General features: G+C 39.5%; 1 pseudogene; it reads right to left on the reverse strand.

The window, feature by feature from the left end:
- The window catches only part of LOC104451576, a 20,092-nt pseudogene extending 13,018 nt beyond the window's left edge, over window positions 1-7,074 (reverse strand).
- Between the last annotated feature and the right edge of the window lie 1,276 nt (window positions 7,075-8,350).

The following is an 8,350-nucleotide window of genomic DNA, read 5'->3' on the forward strand; positions in this document are numbered from 1 at the left end:
AAGCGCCGGCGACCGGCGGCGTTCGGCGGAGGAGGGAGCGAGCGATGGCGGGCGCGAGGGGAGGTGGCTCTTCCGATTTGGGGGATCTGAGAGGCATCTGCTTCCCTAGCTCAGTCAAAACGGTACCGTCCGCATCGAACGGTACGAAATTCAGTAAAAAGTTAATTTTCCGCGACTCTTTCTGATAAATAAAAAATGGCCACGAAAAATGAAATTTTACTGCTTGATAAGGCGAAATACTACTTTCTTTAGAAAGTCAGGAATAATTGTTATTTTTCGACGAAAATAAGTATTTTTAAAGAAAATTGCTACCTTCAAGAAAATTTCCTATACTCATATTTAGTAGACACGCTTTGTGGTGACAATAGACATCGAATGCAAACATTTATAATTTCATTAGCAATAAGAAAATTAACCTATTGAGTTTTCTTGTAGTAAAGAATTTATGCCGATTGATACCAAAAACTTATGATGGTGTATATGTAGAATTATGAGCTAGTTAAGAAAATTCATAATAAATATCAAAAATCTTGGTCACACGATTATCCCGTAAAAAGAGCTGAATATGATTTCTATAATACTTTATTATTGTACATCATGTGACCATATGACCACAGCCCAAAAATCCTTTTTACATGGTTTTTTTTTCCCCTTATTTTGGAGTATGCTTGTGTCTCCTACTAAAATAATGTGAAGGGCGAAAAAGAAAGTAATTTACCGAAAGGAGAGAGAGAGAGGAGAAGAAAAGGGATTGGGGGAAAAAGCAGGCGCTGCGAAGTGATTGACCAACGGCGTGCTGACACTTAGCACCACGTCATGAATGAAAGAAAAGAAGGAAGCGCGGACCAACCATGATCCGACACGTGGCGGAGCGTCTGACACGTGGCGCGAGGCGGGAAGGGTTTGACCAGCTCCGGTCCGCGACACTTGGCGTCAGGTGAGTGGTGATGGAACGTTATTGAATCCGTGCCCATGAATGCGTGGGGAACGATGGCATCGCGCCGCTCGTTCTCTCTCTCTCTCGTCTTTCTTTCTTTCATCAAAACGTGTCATTCGGCCATGATCCCTCTCTCTCTCCTCGATAGTTCTCGTGCTGAACCGGACTGGTACAGACATTGGACTCACGGATCCCACGCACATAAGGGAATTGTATGAGATCTGTGAAGAACTCGCATGATCATCAATCTTGATGGGCTTGATTCAACGTTTCGCATAGCATACCCTATTGTCGCAATTAAAATTTCATTTTTGAGGCAAGGTATCGTTGCTTCTAGGACTTTGCAATTTTGCAATGTCGTCCCGAGCTTCTTTTAATTCAACTGGGTTACACTTTCTTATTCATCTTGCACCTTCCATTAAAGATTTATACGAAAATGATAACATGGCTTCTATGTCAATAATATCTATGTGCCACACTTATGCCTCGGCCACATAATTGCCACGCTGGAGAGAAGCAAGGCAGAAAGAAAATACACAAATCAACCTAGGAAAGAACGTGGGCCGGGGGGGGGGGTGTACTAAGCTGGTTGAAAGGGTTGAACGAGTTAATAGCATGGCCACATGATCCAAACACCGACACTGACAAGGCCTAGCGACCCTCACTTGCCTCGAGATTACCTTATCACTACACGAACTCTTCATGGAACATGAAGACTCTATCTTATTGTCCACTTCAAATGATTTTGTGTCAAGGAGAAATTCCCGAGAAAACATGAAACGCAAAACTCACCTTCATGTGCAAATAAATACTAACTCAAGAATTTGGTTATCTATTTGAATGATTTTCTGAGATTCTTGCTTTTGTTTCGAATGAGGAAAATTGTTTAAAAAATCTTAAATCCATTGCACATTTGTTAATTGAGTTCTAAACTATTCAACTTTACCAATTAAATCATAAATATTTTCACTTTTTGTCAATTGAATCAATTCGGCCAATTTTGACTTGAAATTGTAGACATAAATGCTAATGATGCCATATAAAATAACCAACGCCGACATAGACAATTTTTAATTATATTTTAATATTTTTTCCACTTTTTTTATTATTTGTTTCTTTTCTTATTTCTTTTGCCGATGGCCATAATATTTTTCCTATTTTTCTTCTTCTTTTGTCGGTGGTTGGCTAGGCCATGGTCGAGCCCAAGTGAGACTCAACGAGGCCTAGCCCAAGCTAAAGCTGGCAAGGCCAGCCCTTGCCCAAACTAGGATAGCCTCATTGGGCATTGACTAGGCGAGGCCGGCCTTGCTAGATCTAGCTTGGGCAAGTTCAACCATCACCTAGCCAAGCCTTGCCTAGCGAGGCCAACCTGCCTAGCCACCAACAAAACAAAAAGAATGAGAAAAAATATTCAAAAAAATAAAATGTTATTAAAAATTGTCAACGTTAGCACCATTACGTCATATAAGATAAGCGGCATCTACGTCAACAAATTTTAGTCAACATTGGCTGAATGAACTTAATTGATAAAAAAAACGACGCACGGAAGTTCCTTGGGTCACAAAAAAAAAAACTTAATTGATAAAATATGAAAAAGTTTAAGATTAGATTGATAAAATCGAAAGTTCATGACTAAATTAGCTAAAGTGTAATAAATTTATGATTTTTTGGATAATTTTTCTATTTCGGATGGTCATTAATTTAACAGTTTATAAGCCTCGCCGTTACTCATACTGAAAGTGGCCTCGCACACCCCAACTAGCGACCGTCACCACCCTATTCGGTGACGCTGGAGACCTCCTGGAGATCAAGAGCATACCACCGTGCTATACAAATCTTGACTCAATCTTGCCTGTTCTTTTATTTTTACTTTTCTTTTAAAAAAAAACTTTCTCCAATTTCCTTATTCTCCAACATAGAATTTCGGAATCTATTACTTTCAAATTTAACAGTTTGTTTGTAAATGTCACATCAGATGAATTAGAGTATGACAAATAAAAAAATAGATAAATCGCATCAGATGCCATCTTTGCTGTTAACGACAACTCAACCGAATATTACCAAGTCAGCATTTCCTTTTCTTTTTATTTTCACTAAAAAGAAAATTACACGTAAAAAATAGTCCAAAGATGACATTTATAATCTTATCCCTTTTTTCCCCAAGTTCCAAGAGCCTCACCTCAGGTTTTAGGATTATGGCATTCTAATTCACCCTAAAGCGATGTCAGCGTGAAAACTGGAAATCGTTTTCGTTTCTGTAGGGAAGATTTGCACCAAGAATCCTACGTATTTAGCCCAATGTGCATTCAAATTCTAAATGTTTGAATTTATAGCAATGTATAATAAAAAAATTATCGCAATGAGATTCTAAACATTTTTTATTGGTTGCAATTTAGTCATTTGGCGAGTTCATGGTCAAATTTTCTGACATGGCGCATCAGAAACCCCATAGCACATTTTTAAAAATTTATTTTCATACATGGTACTAACGTGGCTTTATGTCAAAAAAAAGAAAAAGAAGAAGAAGCAAAAGTAAAAAAAAAAAAAACAATAAACCGAAATAAATTAGAAAATGATGGAAAAAAACTAAAAAGAAACCGAAAATTAAACAAAGAATCATAGAGAGAGACATTGTAGTGTCCTTAAGGGTTTGGGGTGGAAAACCTTGGCAATACCTCAGTGAGAGTCGGCTAGCCGTTGAGCGGTGGTGGTTGGTAGTGGATTGGGGTGAGGGTCGCCGAGGTCCCAAAGAGGGTTGCACATCATTTCGAGGAATTATTAATTTTTAAAAAGGATTACTATTCTTTAACTTTTTAGAAATCTTCATCAATAGTTGTGAATGACACTTTCTTTTTCAATCCTTCCAATATTAATTCCTTTGGAGCAAGGCAGAAAAATTAAAGAAATAAAATTATCCAATGTAATCTGTTCTCAATAACCATAAGATGCCCACTCAAAATGATCCTTTTACCGATGAATACTCCTTGCCATGTTAACGACTTTTATACAAAAAAAATATAAAATCACGCTGCATCATATTTTTTCAATTTGGCCGTCGGAAGCACCTAATCAAAAATATTTAGGACTTGATGGCACAAATTAAAATATTTAGGATTTGATTGCATGTTTAGCCAAACGTGTAGGACAGTCGATGCAATTTCCCTTATGGGCAAAACGTTGTGTTCCAAGAGCACACTTGAAAACCTAATCCTCTCTCGCACTCTCTCTCTCTCTCTCTCTGTGTCTCGCCATCTCCCGCGGCCAATCAAAGGAGGACAGGCCATGGCCAGCTCTTTCGCTTGGGGACTGACCAAGCTCTGTGATCTTTCTCGATGAGAAAAGAAGGTCATGCAAAAGATCCAGACAACCACACGCTTGTGGGGAACATGCGGGGTGGAGGATCAGACGTGGGGAATTGATTCGACATTTTCGCGGATCCAGTCTTTCGCTGCGAATCCAGAATCAATGGCCGCTGTCCAGAGATATGGGTTGTCTGGTGCGAAACATGATACAGTACAGGACCGAGTTGAATATCCTCCTGACCTGACAAGATAGGTCACAGAGCTCGTGTATTTTCAAAGGCGGTACCTTTTCAGTAAGTGACTAGGCACTGGACAGAGACAGCAAAGGCTCGACGCGATCTTGCCTCTTGGGATCTTGACTAGCTCCGTTTTCTTGCTCCTGCCTTGTTTTCAGGATAAAGATCAGTTGGCAGCGAAAGCATGGACGCTCATGACACCGTGATTTGCGTGGGTTTCACCTGAATTACCTACATTCACAAGAGCAGAGAGACAGGCGTATTTACTCCGAGCAACGCCTTTGCAATGTTGTAATAAGAGTTTCCCACATCTTGAGTTCACTCTATACTCAATGTCGCAAACATAGATTAGTAGAGAACAATCGCAAAGAAAATTTGCACTAAATAAGCCAATTAAAACCTGCTCTCGAACATTCCTTTCCGGTGTAGTCCTTGCGTAGGTTCGATCTCAGTGTCCCCGATGTATTTGCATCCATCTCTCTCTTCAGTTGGAAGTCAAGAACTTTATCACACTGAAAACCTCCATATTTTGACGCATTCCGAATGCTTAGATAATGAATTTTTCTGAGCTATATTAGGCATCTCTCTTCATTCTGAAACCAAAATTACACTCCAAGTTAAAGTGTAGACCTTTAACAGCCCGTGCCATCCAAATACTTGAATGCATTAACTTTTCAGGCACCTTCAGACAAAACACAAATGTTACTAGATGCGACCCACGCAGGTAGCTTCAAAAACTTCCACACGAAATAAATAAATGTGTTCCTATTCATTAAACTCTCTAATGCTTCGACTCGATTAATCTTCATCAATGCACTCAAACTGCTCCTGCCACATGCATTGCGTAGGCCTCCACCTACGCAGTGGTGGGTCTAACCCCAAAGTTACTTTGAATAGGAGACATCGTGATCTAAACACATTACTAATCCCTTCGCAGCACACATGGCTGCACGTCCAAACATCTTTGCTGAATACCTGCAAATTACGTTGGAAGTAGCAATGTGATTGTGATGCATATTCGTAGCAATTCGTGAGCTTGCTGTATTTATTGACAAGAAACAAAGAATCTGATGAGACAAAAAGGTTTTTAGGAAACGTCTTGTCTCGTTTCTCTGGCTGCATTGGAAACCTCCCTCTGAGGTTTTGCAAGTCATGTATATCATTTAGAAATTTGAAATCAATTCTGCATAATCTGTCTAAGCAGCTGGTTATGGTAGTAATTCGGAGTATGCTTCTATCTGCATGTCAAAAATTATTTGACAAGTGAAATAGTTTTACTTTGAACCTCTCTTTGAGGAAGAAGATCAGCCAAAACGAATAAAATGGTTCGACTAAACTTCAAACCAAATCCATAAATATTTCAAAAGAGTACTGGCAATTAAATCATCGCTCATTTGTCTGAGAATTTTTTGACAAGTTAGAAAACAAGAGTCATTTCTTTTCCTTTTTTAGTTCCAGTTGCAATTTTCATCATAACATAAATTAACCAGAAAATCAAAATAAGGGGCGCTTGGATTTAATTGAAGTTCTTTTCAAGAACATAATCATATAGTGAAAGAAGAGGGTCACCCAATGCATCAAGATATCATATATATAAGTCAATAAACTCACATCCTGTTGACTCCATGAAAATGGAGAGTTGTAAGGGCTCTACCTCATAAAGGCATTTCCTCATCACCACTGAACTTTTAGACAGAAAGGAGACACCAAAAATCTTGTAATTATCAAATTTGTGAAAAAGATGCATATACATGAAATTTATACATGGAGGGTCATATGGAAGTATGGGACTCAACCCATGCTTCTCGCTTTCTCATGAATGCCCAGAACAACGCTGTACGTTAGACATTACATTAAATCACATTGAGATCTGAGGAACTTGCGTATAACAATCATTTGTTGTTGTTGCCAAAAGGATTTGGAGACTACTCACTCACAAGATCCCTAGTCGGAGCTCCAAATCGAGACTGCAGCTCGGATCCTTGATCAACCCGATCTCCAGCTCCAATTTGCTAAGATCTCCATGCACTTCTATGATCTCATCCTTATCTAGGATGGCCTTTGCTTCTTCTTCCACTCCAGCAACACCTGTCGATCTCCTGCTTCGCTTCTTCCGCGCATCTTCACTCTCCGGTCTCGGAAAACCACTAGGCAGTCCATCATTGGCTGAGATGTCAACCGACTTCTTGCGCTCCTTGTAATCAAGATCCGAGGACAACGAAGGAGGGGAAGCGCATGAGAAGGGCTTGTTCACCGAAGGAGATGATGGTGGTGCAGGTGGCAAGAGGGTAGGGTTGAGCTGAGACTGAGACTGAGAGCCCTGAGAAGAGCTAGCCACGTCAATCTTAGGGTTAGGGTTAGGAGGAGGAGGATGATGCTCAACGATCCATGAGGACAGCTGCTTCAGCCTGGCTCTCTCCCACCTGTGGACGTTCATGTGACCCCCGAGAGCTTGAGCAGATCTATATATCCCCTTGCAGAACCTGCATGTGTAGCTCTTGGGAGGCCGCAGGAGCCCATTTGAGGGCTCCTCACGAACGAAGCCCTCGCTCTTGATCTTCTTTCCCTCTTCGTCAAGGCTCACATGGGTCCTATCCATTCGCAACTCTCTCTCGATGCAAGCTTCGCCTGAGGAAAAATTAATTATGAAATTGTTAGAAAACAGTAAATTATATCCAATGCAAGAGAATGTGCGTTAAGACCAGGCCATGTTAAGAACAAAGTTTAGTTCAGATGAAACGAGAGGGTAGAGAGGAGAGCGGGTTAATAAAGAGGATGGGTTGGTGCTGTCCTGAAGACCTAATCAAGTGGAAATTTCAAACTTGGTACTGAGCTGTGTGTGTCTGCTTCTATATTTGGCGTGTTGCTTAGCAAAGGCATCGTAGAGACTTAAAGTCCAGGGTTTCCTTTTTCCCGTATCTTGCATTAAAATATAGAGGCGCTTCCCCCCAAGAAAAAAACTACAAACGAAATTAATTGCAACACACACAAAAAAGGGGGTAAAGAAATGAAAATTTGAAGGAGAGTAAACAAATCTTTACATGCGAGTAGAGGTTGGGTATTTTCATTTGGAAAAAAATATGGAAAATCATACTAGACGTGACAAATTTCATCTTTAGACAAAATCCCATGAACAAATGTTGATATGCAATTTATATGTATTATGAGATTTTCTTATAATTATATTTCTATTTATACATTGACTGTAATTAATAACTTACATAACACAACCCTCATTGAGTTAAGCTAAACATTTTGTCATTATATTCTCTTTAACTCGAAAGATTAATATAATATCAAAGCAAGGATAACACATCAAATTCTTCAACATTTCTAATCAACACTTCCTTCTCTAAATTTCTTTAACAATGTCGTAAGTATCTCTAAATTTTTCTTCTTCTCTACCATCTCTTTACTCATCATCTCCTATTTTGATTAATCACAATTTCTCATCACCTCTCAATGACGTAGCACGCAATTTCGTCTCTTCTCTGCAACTTCGATTTTAGCTCCAGCTCAAATTTTAGTTGTGCATTCAACCTCGCCGTCCCTTGTTCTTCCAACATCACATGTCTTGATTCTATCGAGTTTGCAAATAATCTTCTATGGAAATCTCAGTTAGAGCATATTCTAATCTTCAATGATCCACTGGGCAATTGGTATTGTGGTGGTCCCTCTATTCCACTAGGGTCAACATGGATCGATGTGTTTGTAATTTGATCAATCCGACCCTCACAGTCAAGAATTTCCATGAAGTTCATAACCTTCAAACAACTCGAGAGATTTAACTTGCTCTAGGACGATGCTTTACCGACCACTACGCGGCCAAGGATATTTGACTGAAACTTAATTTTCAGAAAGTTATCAAGAAACTT

Source organism: Eucalyptus grandis, chromosome 6 (genome assembly GCF_016545825.1).
Source record: "Eucalyptus grandis isolate ANBG69807.140 chromosome 6, ASM1654582v1, whole genome shotgun sequence".
In the NCBI taxonomy this organism is placed as follows: Eukaryota; Viridiplantae; Streptophyta; class Magnoliopsida; order Myrtales; family Myrtaceae; genus Eucalyptus; species Eucalyptus grandis.